The sequence below is a fragment of the Physeter macrocephalus genome, chromosome 8 (assembly GCF_002837175.3).
Source record: "Physeter macrocephalus isolate SW-GA chromosome 8, ASM283717v5, whole genome shotgun sequence".
Taxonomy (NCBI): Eukaryota; Metazoa; Chordata; class Mammalia; order Artiodactyla; family Physeteridae; genus Physeter; species Physeter macrocephalus.
This window is the reverse complement of record NC_041221.1, coordinates 40,826,860-40,847,845: the sequence shown is the minus strand read 5'-3', so window position 1 is coordinate 40,847,845 and position 20,986 is coordinate 40,826,860. Positions and strand designations below refer to the sequence as shown.

General features: G+C 36.6%; 2 pseudogenes; one reads left to right on the top strand and one right to left on the bottom strand.

Moving 5' to 3' along the window:
- The window catches only part of LOC102981588 (paraplegin-like), a 64,909-nt pseudogene extending 60,310 nt beyond the window's left edge, over window positions 1–4,599 (bottom strand).
- Window positions 4,600–4,719: 120 nt separating this feature from the next.
- Window positions 4,720–19,998, top strand: LOC102981877 (60S ribosomal protein L7a-like; annotated as a pseudogene).
- The last annotated feature ends 988 nt before the right edge of the window (window positions 19,999–20,986 follow it).

Sequence of the window (20,986 nt, the reverse complement as noted above, 5' to 3'; positions counted from 1 at the left end):
ACATTCCCACCAACAGTGCAAGAGGGTTCCCTTTTCTCCACACCCTCTCCAGCATTTATTGTTTGTAGATTTTTTGATGATGGCCATTCTGACCGGTGTGAGGTGATACCTCATTGTAGCTTTGATTAAACACCTATTTTTAAATGAGAGACTTTGAGGTATTAAGAGCTGGTTGAAATTTCCACAGCCAAAAAGATGTAGTCCCCAGATTCAAAGTGAGGAAGAAATTTTGCTCTTATCCACTTAGGTACAGCTTCCTTCATGCCTGAAGTCTATCCTATTTCCTTTATACCTCTTCCTCATGGAGCAGACATAAAACAATAAATAAATTAAATGAATTGACTTTCTTTAAAGATTTTAACTTCTCTCAGAATATTTCAGTACATGTACATGTAATGTAGATGGCAGTGATGCATATGGCAGGATCAAGGTCTGTATCTGTAGGACCATACTTAAGGGAATATCTGTATTCAGGTGCTTGGTCTACTTCATTTGTCTCTCCATCTAGAACTGGAGTTGACATGCCTGTTACACATATTCCATTTATCTGTCTGACTGTTATTTGTCAGTTTCTCTGTCTAGCAATTTATTTTAATATGCATCTAATGTGATGGTATATATCATTGTTCAACCTCAGAATGCTTGCTATGTCCTATTTCATTTTTCATTTCCTTCCCCATTTAAAAGATTTAATGATTTCTAAAACAATGGCAATGGATGCAATTCATACTCTAACAGGATTAATCTGATATACTTGAGACTATAGTAGTATATATTTTGTTCCTCTTTCCTCTGTTTATTTAATTGTGCTTATAACATTATGCATGTAGATATAATACTGAAATTAGGAATGATTGAATTAAGTATACACTTACTATAAATATTTATTTTCATTGTAAACACATATCTAAAATTTTATAGGCATATTAACCTCAAACAATATGTTATGTCACTATGGTATCATATCTAACTGGTCCTTCATATCCAATTCACTGGGTTACAATAAAATGTTTCAAAGGGCATAACTTTTGTCCACAGTGCTTCATCATAAGATTCTAAGAAGCTGATGTAAGCACATTTAGTTGAAGCAGGAGCAAATTCTTATAATGGCTAGCTTGGGCAGTAGACCCACTGGGGTGTGTAACTCTCCTCCAGTGATGACTTACGACCTTGGGCAAGATACTTAAATTTTCTAAAACTCAGTTTTCTCAAATAGAAATCACAAAAGTTGTCTCAAACTGTCACTATGGGATTTCTGCTTCTGGCTATAATGGAGTAATTGCCACCAGATTACTAGACTAGCTCTCCTGAAAAAAAACAAAAAACAAAGAATTGTTTTTCAGATGTTGGACATAAGCAGCATTATTCTATGATATCTAAGAAAAGGAAAGTCACTATGATGATCCTACACTTTGCCTGGAGGCACTTTCTAAATTGCAGTGCTGGGAAGTAGTGCTGAGGTTGATTGCAGAACACTTGAAAAGTTAGTAAGGTAGAGATTAGACTTCATGGCAGCAAGGTTTGCTGAAATTTGTGTGACAGGCTGTTGAACAGAGAAGAAGGTTCACAAAGTCTTATAGGAGTCTCTACGTTTTTGATCATATAATAAATATATGGTGAAGATACAGTGTGAGTCTCCATAGACTGACAGAGAAAAATTACCTTGGAGCAGTGGAAACTGCACAGTATACTGGGATATGTGAGAATTCCAAACAAGCAGTCAGGAGACATATTTAAACACCACAGGCATTCAGTTAAACCCCTGTAAGGCCATGCTTCAGGATTAAGGTGATTCTCATGAGAGATTTTATAGGCCTACCCTAACCAAGCTAAAAATAAATATCCTAAAGTTAGAGCTGACCCATTATTAAATTAACTACCTGACCCCCCCCCAAAAAAAAAAACTCAAGACAAAATGTATTCTCAACATTACAGCATTTATAATGTCCAGCATACGACAAAAAATTACTAGATATGCAAGGAAGCAGAACAAATCTAACTGTATTACAAATATATGCAACAGCCTTATTGTCTGGGGTGACAAAAATAGTGCTGACCTAAGTAACTTTGGAAAGGACTAGAGTCTGTTAGTCCAAAGGCAAATAAACTGGACCTAGGCACTGTACACTAACTGATGAAATGTCTTCCATTAAGGGTGCAGGTTAACAATATTGATACTCTATTCATGTACACAGGACTGAAAAAATTGTGTAATTTAATGGCATTTGGTGGGAGCTAAGGTTTTCACTCTTGGAATGGAAATTTACAGATAAGCATGAGCGGGAGGCTGAAATGAGCCATGGGGTAATGAATTCTAGATGGAAACATCAGAATGAGTTTGTGCATAGTTTAATATAGATGCAGATGGTTACATATAGAAATATATAGAGATAAGGGAAAATACTTAATAGTAAACAGGCATATATTTCCATTCTCCTTCAGCTGAAAGAGCCTTGAAGCAAAGACTGCAGTAGCAGCAAGCATCCCCAGCACTCACATCTTGATTTCTAATACCATTCTGCAATAAAAGGAGCCAAGGCTCCTTGGAGAAATGGCTGATTTAGTATTGGTGCCCATAATATACAAAATATAAAAGATGATCATGGAATATGTTATAAAAAACATCAACTCGACCACCACACACATTTATGAGAATATGGCAAAGATGCATAGTTGGTGCAACTGAAAGAACTCCCAGCATTTTGAGCATAAAGTAAAATTGCATAATGACCCCGAATAAAAATAGTTATGAGTCCCTACTGATATGAGTAAATGATTTAAATATGTAAATAAATGGGGAGAATAAAAAAATCTCATGTGTAAAACATTTCAAATAATTTATGTATAGACATATTCTGCCTTCGAGGAAGTTGTGCATAAATCCCCACTCCTTAAGTGTGGACTGCCATAGTAACCTTCTTCTGAAGAGTACAATACAGGAAGTGAAAAAAGAGGAATTTCAGAGTGTGAGAAACTTGGCAAACGCTACCTCAGCCATGTGATCAAGGTCAACATAAATTGTGTTAATTCATGTTGATAATATGTACCCTTATTATGATGTGATGAAAATGGCACTTTACCTTTGTGGTCTTCCTCTCCAAACACATAGCCCTACTGTAATCATGAGAAAAATATCAGCGAAATCCCAATATTGTACCCGAACAGTCCTCCTGAAAACTGTCCAGATCAGCACAAATAAGGACAATCTGAGAAACTGTCACAGGTGAAAGGAGCCTCAGGAAAAAATCACAATCAAATGTAATGTCATATCTTGAATGGGATCCTGGAACAGAAAAAAAAGGCATTAGGTAAAATCTAAGGAATTTGGAATAAACTATGTGTTCTAATTAATAACAATATATCAATGCCACAGTCACATGACATGAGTAATGCCAGGCAAGAGCCATCTGTTTGAGAGTTGTCAAACCACAAGACCATGAGAAATAATAATTTGTTGTCTTAAACTAATAGTTCATGAGTAACATGACTGGTTACTCAACAGTAGGTAACTGAAATGGAAAAATACTCCTATAGGGAGAAAACAAGTGAAAACAACAGCAGCAACAACAAAAACAGCTGCAAAGATCACATACACAAAAGTTTAAACATCCAGGAAGTAACCCATAATAAGGGAATTCAGATGGCTCAGAGGGTTAATGACCTCAAGAACCTGTGACAATCAATAATCTGAAAGAATACATATTATGTAATAGGGCTGTGCTACGGGCAATAAATCAGACAGTCTTTGTATTTTACTGGTGAGATAGGAACATATTCTAATCAAAGCTGAGGCATGTGAATTATGAACAGTGCTGGATATATGTTATAAGGAAGGCAAAGTATATGACTTGAAGTGAAATAGTATTTAATAAAACTTAGTATCATTTATGTTTAGAAGCCAAGGGAGTAACCAAAAGTTCTTGTAATAATCTAATTAACTTGACTATACTAAGTACTTTTACTAGTAGTTTGTTTTATTTTATAGCAATAAACTATGCTAGAATAATAATTATGTATTTAACTATATTATCATTAACTTGCATTGTTTTAAAGTATCAATTGACTGAAGAGAATGTGCTAGTTTGAGAATATAAGCACTATTTATTACATTGTTTCTTGAGAAATGATATTCTGAATATTAGAGAACTAGGTTATAAACAGATAATTAAATGTGAGAATTAATTTTGTTTAATGGGGCTCAGTTACCTTATATGAACAATATAAATCATTTAAGCTTTGTTTTTTTTATTTTTTATTTTTCACTATTTCTTTTTATTTATTTCTTTTTATTCTTAACATTTTTATTGGAGTATAATTGCTTTACAATGGTGCGTTAGTTTCTGCTTTATAACGAAGTGAATCAGCTATGCATATACATATATCCCCATATCTCCTCCCTCTTGCGTCTCCCTGCCATCCTCCCTACCCCCCCCAGGTGGTCATGCATATTCAAAAAGTCCATGATTATCAGCCATGAATAATAAGTAGATATATTTTTAGTCAAATTACCTACTATATAGAGGAGTGCTAACGTTGCTTATCTTTACAGTGAACTTTCAGTTGCAGGTCAAGCTGTAGCTGAGCATCTGCTGTAGCCATATGTTATCTCAGTAGATTGCCACCAGGTGAAATTCGTTATGAGATACACCAAATTCTAAAAACTATCACAGGAGATGCTATAATACGTAAGGCTTTCCCCTGCTTGGCCTCCCAGTCCCAATGGAGGAGGTAATTCCACATTTCAGCTAATATTATTTTGGTTCTTGCCATGAAGCTGGAAAATATTTCTTGCAGTATAGAATCTCCCACTTGCATCTAGAAAGTAAGTATAAGATTAAAAGTCGGAGAAAGAATTTACTCACCATAGGAAAATATTTTTGAGGGCTAGAAAACAAAAGTGTAAAGATGACGATATTTTCCTTTTATTATTATTCATGCTAACCTGACCTTAAGTTTCTCACTTCCAGAGACTCCCAAAGGGTGATTAGATTTTTCAGCTATTTTGAGGCACCTACGGTAGTTTAGCTACCTTCTATAAACCATGAACATGCTTGATTCAGTTAGGTGCTTTAAGTCCCTTAAATTCTTAGAAGTTTTATATCATACTTAAGTTGCTATGTCTGTTTTTCATTAACATAGATCAGTTTATTTGCTTTTAAAAAATGAAGTCTCAGCCTTTCAACAAAGTGTATTAAAATATATTAAGATAAAAGTACAACATTAATATACTTACCACAAATAATTTTAAAATAAATGCAAGTATGTAATTTTTCATATTTAAGTTTTCAAACAACAGTTTGGCAAAGAAGAGGAATGGAGAATTGAAGCGTGGAAAACATCAGCATAGCTAAAAGACTATCTTCAAATAGACAGAATGTAGCATCTTACATTTAAAAAGTACATAAAAAGCATGTATCTGTATGTTAAAACAACATCCATTAAATTGCTAATTTTTAAGAGTTAAACCTGGTCACCTGGAAGAAGGGAAGTTTATTATGTTTGTATTAAAATTGGGAAAATGATCTCTGGTATACGGAATTCTAAGACACTTGAAGTGTTCTGCCTCCTGATATATGTGCCCTATGGAATTCCCTCCTCTTGAGTGTAATGAACCTGTGCATATGATGGTATGCTATCCCTGTGATTAGATCACCAATCAGTCCACTTTGACTTGATCAATAGGGAGATTTTCTTGAGTGGACCTGATTTAGTGAGGCAGACCATTTAAAGGAAAGTGAAACATAAGAAAGATGCTCCTGTGTTAGCTTTGAGGACACTAACTGCCATGCTGTGAAAGCCATGGGATAGAGAACAATGAGTGGCCTCTTAATACTGAGGGCCTCCATCCTTTAAAATTATAAGGGAATTAATTTTGCTGGTAACCTATGAGTTCGGAGAAGGACTTCACGTCTAAAATGGGATTGCAGTCCCTGCCAAAGCCTTGATTTCAGCCTGTGGAGACACTGGATAGAGGTCCCTACTCTTTGAACTGTTTTACTGCCTCAGGGCAGGGACTATTTTACAGTAGTGGGGTTCAACTTCTAGACTGTGGCTTCAATGTCGTTTTGGGGTGGAAGAGATTCATTCACAATCTGGAGAAATGTTTCTCCAAGCGGATTAAGAGCAAGGACTGGGAAGACCCCTATGGTTCCTTGGAGTCCCTTCATTGAGAATTGGGAGGTTGGAAAGTCTGGCTAAGCGAGGTGAAGGCACCTAAAGTGTGTAAATTTGCAAACAATCTCTTTTCCAATGTCCTTGCTCTTTGCACTAATAGCACAAAGTAGCAGGGTTTTGGTTTCATTGGGAAGCCCTCAATTACTGGATTTGAAGATTAAGAACTTTGGTGGTCTTTTTTTGAGGTGACAACTAGAGTGTGAGAGAGCTGGTTGGCCAGATTAACTAAATTTGGAGTGGACATAGTTCCCCATTCCATCCTGGTCCTTTTTACTGTAAGGCAAAGATCCTGGTTCACCCCATTAATAAATACAGATTTAAAGCTACCTGGGTAAAAATCAACATTTGAAGGAAGACCAAAATTTTCTTTAAAAGCCATCTGAAGTTGATTACAGTAGTCATGAACAGGTTCATTAGATGTTTTGTGTACAAGCCTGAATTCTGTTCCGATCAACAGGCTTTGGAAGATCCCTAGGAATTGCTCAGTGAAGTCAACTAGCAATTGCCCAAGCCTGATCATATCATATATCAGTGGGCTGGTCTCCCAGTTGTTATTCTTAGAGACCTTTCAGGATTTTCCCAATTAATGATTTTCATCCAATGCTGGGCCTGGCCTTCACTTACAAGCATGTGAACTGGCTTATATAAGTCAGGGAAACCAGGTTGATAAGTTTGTATGACTGTATGAAATTCCTCAGCAAATATGTGAGGATCTTTGGTTACTTTGGGAAAATCTTTGACTGTGGCTCTTAGTTCAGCTTTAGTCCAGGGAATATAAGAAATTAAAGGGTTAAGCTGCTGGATCCTCAGAAGTCTTAATTTTAAAGGGACAGGTATGTAAAAGTTCAGAGGAAAAGAAAGTAGAGAGAGTTTTTGAGAAAAGGAAAAGGGGGATTTGAGGTTATAGAGAAGGCATAGGCAGAATAGAAGAGAAGGAGGAAGATGGTACCAGTGGTGGATTCTGGCCACCAGGAGCCAAAGGAGAGATACAAGATGGTGGCAGAGACTGAGCCTAAGACAAGGAAGCCAGGGAAGAAAAGCCTTGAGCTTTGGGGGCCTTTTTATCTTTCTTTAATCATTTGTTTGCCTCAGTTAATCTTAAAATCTTGTTTAGCAGAGAGGCAATTTTAGGCTTCTGATGTTTGGAAGCCTCAAAAACACCAATCACATTCCAATAAGTTCTGAAAATTTTAAGCTATTGTAATCCAGTTAGGTTTTACGGTTATTAAGTTTGGGGATTTCAAAAGCTCCCCATAATGACCATTGATATTCTGAATTGTTTTTGGTCAGGTTGGCCCATTTATTTAGAAAGGCATATGAGGAAGGATCATCATTTTTAAACATCAGATCAGCCAGAATCCTTGTAGCTGAGGGCACCCTCAAAATATTTCGATAATTGGAATCCCATTTCTGAGAGGTTTTTCTCTAGGGTAGAAGAACAGTTTTCCAACAGCTTAATAATTTATAGCTCAAATAGTGCAATTCAGTCAGCTTTCAAGCTAATCCCAGCCAATTGTAAGGAAATAGCTTAGTCCAAGAAGAGCCATGCCAAAGACTTTTCAGCCAATTTCCATAGAATGACCCCTATTTCATAGGAATGGGCTGAAGGCTGGACAACTGGTACAATTTTAGTGAAGCAGCCCCTTTTCTTAAAGGAATGGGCCAAAGGTATTTTCAGTCAGCTTTGGTTAAAACAGTCTGATGTCAAAGTCACACCAACGTACCAAACAAGTACCCATATATGGAAGAAGGCCTTAACCAGAAAGACAAAACCTTAAAACAGATCCTGAATAAATCCTGCAGAGCTTCAAATGCAAAGAGTGTGTGAGCTTGGATTCAGGAGAAAGAGATGTGCGTTCAAACACCAGGGTCAGTGAGAAAAGCAATGAGCCAACAGTGGGCTCAATTGCAGGTATCACACCTACTTGCTCACCAGCCCTGGAGCATTTGTGGGTCTTCACTGGTCCCTGTATGGATCACCAAAATGTTGATCTGAAACAGAGACTGCCAGATGTTTCTTCAGCAAAGATAAGTTTATTCAGTATCAGCAGAGAATCACAAGTATCAGCAAGCCGTATGCAAGTGCCTGCACGGCAATGGAAGGAGAACACTTAAAAAGAGAGGAAAAGGAAGTTGGAGGGCTAGAGTAAACAAAGAGTCCATGGCTTTTGATTGGCTGAGTTCTCGCCAGGAAAGAAGAGGAGTCTTTCTTCTTGGGCTCTGCGATTGTCTCAGGGTGTGAGAGCCCCCCCCTTTCTGGTCTCCTAATTCTATTTAATTGAGGATTCTGTTTATCATTTAATTTTTACAGAATGCTATACATTTGGAAGGCATGAAGTCTGTATTTTGAGGTTGAAAACATAGTAAATGGATGACTAACACACATGTGTTATATATTATACATTATATGAATATCATATAATATATAATTAATCCTCCCTGGGAAGATCATAATAACAATCTTTCTAAGATTTAAATCATCTAATACTATGTGAAATGAATCCCCCCACTATATATATATATTTTACATATATATATAAATATATATAAAATAACTGCTCAAAACTCAACAATTCAAAGTGTTAGCCATCTTATGTTTAAGAGAGAAAATATTTGTATGTAACCCAAGTCAGAAGGCAGGAGGGCACCACTTAATAGTTCTGGTTGTGGAGCCATGATGAATGGTTTAGAAATGTCAACTCTACCTCTTACTGCCTAGATATTTCTAAACAAGTCATTTAATCTCTCTGTGCTTCAGTTTTTAAGTCTCTGAAATGGGGATAATACGGACTTCTCATGTGTTAATTCTTTGAAGGCTGCATGAATTAAAGTATGTAAAATCTTTGTTTCTTACACATAATAAATGCTTATAATTAGCTTTACTATATGTCAGGAGGACCTGAAGTGCAGTTATACAAGATACTACAAATGTTCATTTTTTTTGGTTATTTCTAGGGAAATCATACATAAGTTGAAATAATTCTTCTCAAAAATGGAAACTCTAGGGACTTCCCTGGTGGCACAGTGGTTGAGAGTCCGCCTGCCAATGCAGGGGACACGGGTTTGTGCCCCGGTCTGGGAGGATCCCACATGCCGCGAAGCGGCTGGGCCCGTGAGCCATGGCCGCTGAGCCTGTGCGTCCCGAGCCTGTGCTCCGCAACGGGAGAGGCCACAACAGTGAGAGGCCCGCGTACCGCAAAAAAAAAAAAAAAAAAAAAAAAAAAAAGTAAACTCTAAAAATGAAGGGTTGTGTTTCATGCATGCTATGCTTACTTTATTTATTTTGTCAAGGTCTTTAAAGAGATGATGTTGATTTTTAATATAAAATTAGTAACTGATTTGTTTCGTTTGCTCTATTCGACATTGTATTTAGTGTTCTTATTTCCCCTTAAAGTTACTGTATCTCTGTGTCTTTTAACTACCCTGTTTGGTTTTATCATGTGGTCATATTCCCAGTTTGCTCCATTGTTTATAAAAGTGCCAAACTGAGTTCATCAAAGGAATAATGAATACTCCATATGACATTCATTATTTTGATTTTCAATAAATAGAGTAAATTGCATCCACAGTTTGTTCCTCATTTCACTTTGAAATGAAACAGTTTTTTCAATGATTATTCTGTCTTCTTATTGACAATAACTGGTCTCTTACATGAATGTCAAATAATGGTTCTATTTTATAACCAAAATTGTAAATTTTTATCAAATACAGGCATCAGGTTATTAAATCGATGATCTTTTTTATGAAAATTGGCATTGATTGAGCAATACAGCAGAGAAAGTACATACTGCCCCTGTAGGAGGCGGACTAATGCATTTCCTCACCCCTAGGGTACCCATGTCCTAATCCCAGGAACCTGTGCATATATTCTGTCACATGGCAAAAGGTAATTAAAGTTGCAGGTGGAAATAACTTTGCTGAGCAGTGGACCTTACCATAAGGAGGTTATTCTAGATTATCGGGATGGGCCTAATGTTACCACTAAAAAGTAGAAGAGAAATGCATATACCCTGAGAAAACCATAATTCAAAAAGAGTCATGTACCAAAATGTTCATTGCAGCTCTGTTCTAGAAGAGCATTAAGCATAAAGCAGATGTCAAAAATGTTTCTTCAAACCTAGGGGCAAGATGGGAATAAAGATGCAGACCTACTAGAGCATGGACTTGAGGATACGGGGAGGGGGAAGGGTAAGCTGGGACGAAGTGAGAGAGTGGCATGGACGTATATACACTACCAAACGTAGGGTGGATAGCTGGCGGGAAGCAGCCGCATGGCACAGGGAGAGCAGCTCGGTGCTTTGTGACCACCTAGAGGGGTGGGATGGGGGGGTAGGAGGGAGGGAGACACAAGAGGGAGGAGATATGGGAACATATGTATATGTATAACTGATTCACTTTGTTGTAAAGCAGAAACTAACACACCATTGTACAGCAATTATACTCCAATAAAGACGTTAAAAAAAAAAAAAGAAGGATGCAATGTGAGAAGGATTCAATCTGCCTTTTTGAATTTGGAAAAGGTGGTCTTGATCCAAGGTGTGAGGGGAACCTCAAGAAGCTGGAAGAGAAAAGGGAACAAATTCTCCCCTAGACCTTGTAGAAAAGAACTCAGTCCTGTCAAGGCCTTAATGTTGCCAGGGGAAACCTGTGTCAGACTTCTGATCTATAGAGCTGTAAGACACTAAATGTGTCTTGTTTTAAGACACTAAATGTGTCTTGTTTTAAGTCACTCTTTGTAGTATTTGTTACAACAGCAATAGAAAACCAACACGGTGCCCATCTTCTGAGGGGTACCCTCCTAGCTGTCTCATAATCCAAGCAGACTGGGTGCAAATTGAGCACCTGTGACCACAGACAACACTTAATTTTTTTTTTAACACTTAATTTTTAGGTAGTGTATTTGGCCGAGGAAGAATATTTCCTAAGCCTCCGTTACAGAAATGTTACGAGTGTGACAACCAGTCTACCGACAGGACTGCATACAGCCGTTGAGGCCAATTTTATAAAACCCCAAGCCACTTCCTTTTCAGGAAAAAAAAAATGTTAGCTTAACATATCACATGAATCTATTTTATATACTTTGATAGTTTTCACAGTAACTTTAAATTTTACTCAAATTGTGATAAACATCATACCAGTTTTCCATTTTCTGCTTGACAACTTAGAGATAGGCTCCCTAGATCCATTGTTCGAAATGCTGTATATGTATATATAGATAGATATAGATTTACATATTTAAATTATATATATATAATTTAGCCTTTTGAAGACAGGAAAAAAAGAGGCAACATTTGGGTTTAGTTTTAGAAATATATGGCTATATTCGCTTGTGAATTTGCCCTACTGAATTGTAATGTGCTTTTTCTTCCTTCCATCCTCTCACAAGAACATTCTTGCTTTGCTTGCCAGCATTTGAAGAGGAATGAAAGAATTAGTTCATAAGGTGTGAAGCAGTAGGAAATTCCTTCCTAAAGTTGTCATGTTATCTTTCTGGCCACCTGGCCTATGTTCTGACATGAGAGACACCAGTTTAGTTTATTTAAAGCTGAACACATCAGTTCTTCAAGAGAAGGCTAAGAATCTAAAGGAAGTACTTCACTGCTTCACAGACAAGTACTTCACAGACAAGAAATTACTGTGACCTTGACTACATGTTTCATTAATACTGAACTATTTTCATTTCAAGTGTCTTTTTATATTAAAGCAGCAGGTTGTGTTGAACGTGAAACCACGGAGAGAAAAATGTGACATATTTAAGGATTGTTACTTTTCATTATTGTAACTATTGAGCCTATTTGGTTTATTTCCAGAATGACAATGTGGTACATATTAGAAACAGCAACCTAAAATGTGGCAAACATGTTTTAAAAAGGTTTATTACTTTTAAACCTTTTAAAAATATTTTTTTCATCTATCAGATAAAGCACTGGCTTATGAGTAATTATTTTAATTTTTCTCATTTATCTCTCGCCTCTCCCTTAAAGAAGCACTGCTAACCAACTTCATAATGGATTAGTATATTGCTTCCTGCTGCATTAAAATGTGGCATGTGGCATGGAATCGACAAATTTAAAATTCTTACAATATGGGGATAATACAAGCAAGAGTCAACACACATAATTCTTACCATGTGAAGGCACTGTTTTAAGCATTGTTTATGTACTAATTCACTTAATTGTCACAAAAGGTCGGAATATCATGCTTGCATTTTACACAAGACAGGTGAAGTAACTTAACCAGAGTCGCATAGTGGATCTGGTAAGCATAACAATCTTGCTAATAGAGAAATTTTCTTTTTTGTGCTTTTACCAAAGCTTATATTAAAATTAGTTTGGCTCTTTGGTTGCAAATAACAGAATAAATTCAAGAAAGAAAAGGCAAAACAGTAAAAAATACATATATTTTAAGGGCATAGTAGCATCTCATGGGACACAAGGATAGGAGGTCCTAAAAAAGACATTGGAACCATGCAATAAGAAGCATTGAGAATCTTTATTTCCACCTTTCATTTCTTATCTTTCTCTTCTGTTGATTTAGTCTGTCTTCTCTATAGACTAGTCTTTTCTGTTCCCTTATCTTCATGGTCCATAGAAGCTAGCCACCATAACTCTCATGACCTGTCTCTTCATTCCATGACCAATCCATATGAAGCTTGTCCTAATTATATATTCTTATGCTGAGAAATTAGATTGGTCAAACTTAGCTTAGGTACCCATCTCTGTCAAAACAGTTCTACTGTTAATAACTTCATTTTGAAATACCTGTATATAAGAAGTAGAAGAGAGGCAATTGACTAGAAAATTCCATAATTTAAGTAACTGGAATTTCCAGTGTAAACTAATATATGCTGATGTATAAGCTATGTATTGTTAATTCAAACTCATGTGATACCAACGAGAGGCTGATGATCTCTTTCTATGCAAATTATATGACTAGACAAAAGAACATCAAAACTAGAATAAGAAGCTCTTCTTTGGCTTCCAACTCCCCTCTAATAAACACACACAAAGGCTCTCCACAGAGAAACTCAATAATATGAAGAATATTTATATTGACTATATTAAATTGATATACACTTGATTGATACACATTTTTGTAATGCATTTTGGAATAAATATCGCTAAGTGTGAACAAGCAATTCATTAAAATCCCATGATTCTTTATTCTCTGTTCTTTGGTTATATGGAAATTCTTGATTTTTTAAAAAAATGAATTCCATTATTACATATATATGATAAAAAATAAGCAGGTGTAATTGGAACAGACCAGTTATGGTACTTCCTTCTACACAAGTATCATAAATATTTGAACAGTATTTTCCTGACTAGATACTGTTGGAAGCTTACTGTGAAAGAACTAAATTCTGCTAAAACATAAGTCTTATGGATTTGGGGGCTTGCAATACACTCTAGAAGACTCTCAGTGGCCAAAAATAGTACTAAGCTTATGGGAATGGTAGGGTTCTCTGTGGGGTGGAGGGATTAATTGTGTCAGTCCCAGCAGGAGATAAGACCATGGCCATGGGTTGGTCCCATGTCAGCAGAAGGAAATGAAAGTTCTCTCCGAGGGAAAGCATCATTAATTTAGGCCCCAGGTTTCCACAGTCAAATATCACACACACACACACACACACACACACACACACACACACACACACACAATCATCACGAACAAGAATCTGTGGGAGAAAAAAGCCACAACAGATTTAGACTCTCATGGACTTCAATGTTGACATTTCAAGAAATGAATATAAATTAACTTGAAACTCTATGAGGAGAAAAAGGTAGAATAATGAAAGTGAGCCAGCAACAAGTAAATAAGGGGGAAAAAACCCACAAAGTACTATATGGATTATATTATTATTTTAAAAAATGAAAAATAAGTACAATGAAACAATATATTGTTTAACTGTAAACGTGATAAAATATAAATAAAGAGGCCAAGGATGATAAGTTTAAAATTCAGGTTGTTATTACCTCTTGACTGGGAAGGGGGCTATCAAGGATTTGGAATCCAGAAAGAGGAAAGTGTTATATGGAGAGTGATAGGGTTCCTTGTAGTAAGTTGCAGTTCTTAAATTGTAGGTTCTCAGGTACTTTTTTATGCTTCAAAATGTATATGCATGCCACAGATATTTTGTATATATATCAAATATTTAAAAATAATAAATAAAACTCTTAAAAGGAATATATTAATTATATAGGCTAATATAAAATTAAATACTGTTTTATAAACTAACTTTAAACTTTGTACTTTAGATTACACAGGAACACAAGGTCTAAATGGGTGTCTCCCAGAGAGCCATATATTCCTGAAGGTCCTGAAAATTTCTCTTTTTTCTTCTCCCACTCTTCCTCCTCCCTCTCCTCCTTCTTGGTGCTTACCATGAGAAAAATTTAAGTGTCTGCATTTACTTCAATTTTAAGTTTAAACAATGTAGTATATTCTGCATTATTTCAACGGTTACCTTAGAGCTACATAGTTAATTACAACTATAATGGCAACATTACAGAATGAATTCAGTAAGTGGATTTATTTTATGATTTGTTAAGTCAATGAATCATTTTACTTTTTAATGGTTTCAGGTTAATGAAAAAGAATGGAGGCCAAGGAAAAAATAAATAAAATATTCTTGCTAAGCCAAGGTCATGGGACCTCATGGTATAGTCATTTTAGAGTAGTTTGAATAATAACACTAAAATTGATTCCAGAATGGAATCATCACATACCTAAAACTAGAGTAAGTATGTGGAATTCAAAACACCCACGTTGGTGTGGCAAAATTGTTCTTGTATTTTAAGAGGTGATTTAGTTTCAGCAAAACATTATCTGCTACATTACATCAATTTATTATCTAATTCCTCAATATTTAATGTACTTTAAGTTGAGTAATTATTTCGGTTTTGTAGTTGTGTAAATAGTATAATAGTTTCTTACTAGTTTCATGTTTGTGTATATTTAATTGACTCTATGATTAAATAATTTGTCATCACTGAAAGACTTTTTTAAAATTAAACGTATGAGTAGTTTAACATGGTTGAGATCACCAGATTAAATCTGGAAAAGCTCCGTTAATTTTCAAGAGTGGTGTATTTCTGTTGACTTGACTTCTCATTTCAAAATCTGAGGGACTCATAATTAATAGAATAAAAATGCCCAGCTCAAATCCCCATTATAACATACTAAAAGGAAATTAAACCAATAGTATTAGGTAGGGGGCAAGAAGGAAAACATGTTTTATGCTCCTACATTGAACATCGTATAATGTCACTTTTAAAATTTTTTATAAGAAAATTTGGAAGATGTTATATGAACTTCTCATTAGAAAGGTATTATAACTAGTTCTGTAAAATATGACTAATATTTTATATTCTTGCACAGCATTCCAGCTCACTGCATTTAGCCTGTTACATTCAAGATATTTACATTTATTTTTATGAATTGATGAATGAATGAACAAATGAACAAATAAGTGAACAAATCCTGCAGGAATCAATTTTATATCTTCAATATCACTCTCTTTCAACAGAAGATGTATTCCAGGATCCTAAGTGTCAGAAACTGATTGTCTCTTTTGGTCTATGGCCTGATTCTTTCATGCTTTCTTTAATCTCTTCGTGTTTTCTTGCTCAGATGCTTCTTATAAGTGCATCTGGATATAATTAAGTATCTAAGATGCCTTCTGAAGCCAGTGTCATTTCACTATTATATAATAAAGACTTTTAAGTAGAACAGCTTAAGTTTGACTCTAATGTGCAGTAGATATGACATTCCAAAGATGAATCACCATTTGAAGAATCTACAAAGAAAATTTAAAATAATTAAAATAAGTTGATCTTAGTGTTTTGAATCCTCTCACCTCAAGTATATAAGGGATGAAGAGAAAGAAAGGAGAGAGGGTTTTGGAGGAGAAGATATTGGGAGGAAAATATTTTTGAATAAAAATGTGATGTGATATTCTTTACCTCCCCTCCTCCAGGTAGGATGTGATATTCCTTCCCTCCCCTTCTTCCTCTCTCTGCTTAAACATTCATGTGGGGTGCAGGCTCTCACAGGGATCTATAGAAAGCTTAATACGTTACTCCTTCATTTGGGAGGCAGGGGGGACTAGGATCTGACTCTCACCTTGGACCTCTTGCAAAAGAAAAAGGACTTAGAGAGTGATACTATTTTGGGGTCGACCTACATACACTCCCTGGATACGTCCAAACAATGGATGAATGCCTGTAGGGTTCTCTGCTAGCTGTTGTGAACTGTGTAGAGAGCAAGCCATCCTGACTTCTGTCCAAGAACGCCACCTGGAGTCACGGAGGGAATGAAGCAGCGAGAAGCTGAAGATGCATATTCAGAGCTCAGGAAAGAGTGGCAAAGGGCCACCTAGAACAAAGTCAAGAGAAAGGCAGAGGGGAGAGAGGTGGCCTGCAGAGAATGTCAGAAGAACTCAGAAAAGAAACCCTTGCAAAATATGTCAGGAAATTAGAGCTGAATGATGGTTAAAGTAAGAACTGTCCTTACCTTGAAAACAGCATCTAGAAAAGAGGGCAGGGAAGGAGTTGTTTGTGAGAGAAGTTTAGATGAATCAATAGAAAAGCCAATGATACCATTTTTAATCTTGAAGGCATCCAGCCTGAAAAAGGCTGGTGTGAATAAAAGTCATAAAAGTATGCTATTAAATCAGAATTCCTCGTGGTGATGAATATCTTGGACTAAACATTCTAATTACTAATTGTGCCTGTGAGTAACAATTTAAAGTATCCCTAGAACAAATTTTATTTAAGAGTGGGCAGGAGAACCCTGGCAATTACCACACTAGGTATATTTTAAAGGGGCAATGGGTGATCAAAGCAAATTTGCATTTTGGATACATCAAAAAGAGTTGTTCAACCTCCAGGTTACATAAGAAAATGTAAAACTTTTCTTAAAAAGCTAATTCAGTTCTCTAAACTGTCAAAATAAGGGGTTGTGTTCTTTGACAAGGTTGCATTTGGTTTTATTTCTATTTCCTCTATTTCTTTTGAATTTATTGCCCAAATTCTGTGTCTTGACCAAAGCTGAGAGTGAGGGCAAACATCACTATCACAAAAATTCTGTTTCTAAGAATAAATAGGAAATTTTAACAAACTTTTGTTATTATCACAACTTAACTTTTAAACATTTTAACAGTTAAGTATTGAAAGCTTAATGTTATAGCAAAGAACAGCAACTTCCTCACTGTCACCTTCCAGATTCCTATTGTAGACACTGTAATGCACTTTTGAAATATTAGATGTTCACTTTCAGCTAAGGTCAGGGAGAAGCAAGTTTTTTTTTTTTCTTTCCTCCTTTATAGTGAGTGTCTGAGGTTGTCTTATCTTCTCTTTAACTTATGGATTTGGAGATATCTTCCATGGTGAGATGCAGTTTCATTTAAGCAATCTGACAAGTTAAAACTTTATACACTGCTTGCAGAAGAGGCCGTCTGAATGTGTTTCCAAACAGAGTTAAGGCTGTCACTTTCAGTCGTTTGCTTTAAATTTCTTTTATATTTGCTCCACTTGCTGCTTTAAAAAATCACCTGAGTACTCAGTCATAGGTGTATAAATTTGGCAATGGTGCCATTTAATTGTTTATCAAGAAAACAAAATCATCTGGATTTTCATCTGCGTTTCTGCTTTCTTTGCACACCCATTAAATTTAACATCTTTCCTACAAAAGATATAGATGAGGTCTTTACAATAGGTCTCATGAAAGAAGTGCACATATTTTGGAGATATATCAATATCATATTTCATCAGCAGCTACCAGCAGTTGAATGACTTCTTGTATAAGTGGGCATCAGTTGTTATTGAACTCTGCTGTGTTAGTATTGCTGTTTGCAAAGTAACTTATTTAAGATTTCTATTGCTCAAGCAGCCTTTTCACACTGTAATAGCAGCTATTACATCTTGTTTGAACATTTTGTGTAAATATGACAAGATACTTACAAAATGTTTTCCATGTCATTAGGTTTACTTAGGGCTAAGGAATATGAGGAAGATAGATTGGTTACCAGCTGGCTTACAAACAGTATTTTTACTTTCTCTTTTGCTGTGATATAATTGTTTTATGAACACATAACTGCAGCATGTAAACAAAACAACATATATGCTTTTGATACTTGGATTTATCTTTATCATATTTATCTCATTGTGACAGGAAACTGATTTTCCATTCTGTAAATATTTTTTCAATCATATTGCCATGTTGTTAGTTGAGTAACATCCTGAAATCTCTCATCAAGCAAGTAAACAGAAACTCAAGTTAATCGTAAATTGATGACACTTTCTACATAAAAATTCATTCTACATTTCATATTATCTGATGTGTTATAAATTTAAATAGCACAGTTTATTATATAACTAACGTTAGGTAAGACTTTTTGTGCTACTGCAGTAATTTGAAGAAAATATCATGGTAGCACAGGGGAACCAGGAACAAAAAATGCACTGGTGATGGAAAACTTTTGAGGGAGGAGATATTTTAATTTGGTCAAAAAGAATGAGTAAGAGTTTTCCAGACTAAAAGCTATAAAATGATTTGGCTCTGCCCTTCCTCCCTCTTTCCCTCCTTTTTTTCCCTTCATTCTTTTTATAAACTGTACCATTGGTTTGGGTTTTCCAAAGTTTCCAGATGTCTATGAATAACTAGAGATTTTTCCTTCATGATAGGAGTATATGTTATGAATGTCAGGCATAGTGTCTCAAAAAGAACATTGAGTATTCTCATTTCTTTTCGTGGACTGTTTGTAAAAGAATCGATTTTTAAAAAATTTACTATACATGGTTATTTATATTTCACGATTAAAATAATTGTCTCTGGTGACTGTCAAATTGTGTCCAAATCCTGGTCTCACTACATATCAGTTTCGTGATTTTATGCTATTTTCATTTAGTTAACAGTGGAAAATAATGGCATTTACTTGATAGAGTTATTGTGAAGCTAGCCCTCGTCCCTGCTGTCGTGAAGAAGCAGGAGGCCAAGAAGTTGGTAAATCCCCTGTTTGAGGAAAGGCTCAAGAATTTTGTCACTGGGCAGGACATCCAACCCCAAAGGCACTTCACCTATTTGCGAAATGGCCAAGCTGCATTGAACTGCAGTGGCAAAGCGCTATCCTCTATAAGCAGTTGAAAGTGCCTCCTGCAGTTAACCAGTTCACCCAGTTAACCAAGCCTTGGACAGCCAAACAGCTACACAGCCGCTAAAGCTGGCCCACAAGTACAGATCAGACAGAAAGCAAGAGATTGTTGACTCCACCTGAGAAAAAAGCTTCCGGCAAAGAGGATGTCCCCACTAAGAGGCCACCTTTTCTTCGAGCAGGGGTTAATACTGTCCCCACCTTGGTGGAGAACAAGAAGGCCCAACTGGTAGTGGCTGCACATGATTTGGATCCCGTTGGGCTGGTTATCTTCCTCCCTGTCCTGTATCTTAAAGTGGGCGTTTCCTACTGCGTTATCAAGGGGAAGGCCAGGCTGGGGCATCTAGTCCACAGCAAGACCTATACCACCATCACCTTCACACAAGTTAACTGAGAAGACAAAGGATCTCTGGCTAAGCAGGTGGAAGCTATCAGGACCAGTTACAGTGACAGATCTGATGAGGTCTGCTGTCACTGGGGGAGGCAATGTCCTGGGTCTGAAATTGGTGGCTCGCATTGCCAAGCTGGAAAAGGCAAAAGGCAGGGAACTGGCCACCAAACTGGGCTTAATGTATACTGTTGAGTTTTCTGTACATAAAATACAAATTCTCTTTCAGCCAGTATTGATTGAGGAAAAAAAAACAAAAACTAGCATAGAGTATTTCCATTAACATGTATGGCTTACACGTGTTAAAATAATCCATTGATTTCTTTTATAAATTTGTTTGTTTGTTTTTGGCTGCATTGGGTCTTCGTTGCTGCGCGTGGCCTTTCTCTAGTTGCGACAAGCGGGGGCTACACTTTGTTGTGGTGTGTGGGCTTCTCATGCGGTGGCTTCTCTTGTTGCAGAGCACAGGTCTAGGTACATGGGCTTCAGTAGTTGTGGCTCATGGGCTCTAGAGCGCAGGCTCAGTAGTTGTGGTGCACTGGCTTAGTTGCCCCGTGGCATGTGGGATCTTCCCGGACCAGGGCTTGAACCCGTGTCCCCTGCATTGGCAGGCAGATTCTTAACCACTGCGCCACCAGGGAAGTCCCCCAAAATAATCCACTGATTTCTAACTTTTGTGTATATGCTATTTTTGATTTTCACTTCCCTGGTTCTTCATTTTAGATCAAGAATTATACCCTTCTCCCTTTTATCTTTCTCACATGTTCTTTTTTTTTTTTAAGACTTTAAAAAATAAATTTATTTATTTAGTTAGTTAGTTTATTTTTGTCTGTGTTGGGTCTTCATTGCTGTGCGTGGGCTTTCTCTAGTTGCAGAGAGCAGGGGCTACTCTTCATTGTGGTGCGCAGGCTTCTCTTGTGGTGGCTTCTCTTGTGGAGCACGGGCTCTAGGCGCATGGGCTTCTGTAGTTGTGGCTCGTGGGCTCTAGAGCGCAGGCTCGGTAGTTGTGGCGCACAGGCAGTAGTTGCTCCGTGACATGTGGGATCTTCCCGGATCAGGGCTCAAACCTGTGTCCCCTGCATTGGCAGGCAGATTCCTAACCACTGTGCCACCAGGGAAGTCCTCTCACATATTCTTTACAAAAGCTTATACTGTGCTTTTCAATATCATTTCAAGAAAGTACTTATTTCTCAATAGTCATTCAGTATGCAGAGATGCAGTAGACTCTTGACTCTAAACCTGTAATTTGTCTGCATTTTAAAAATACTAGA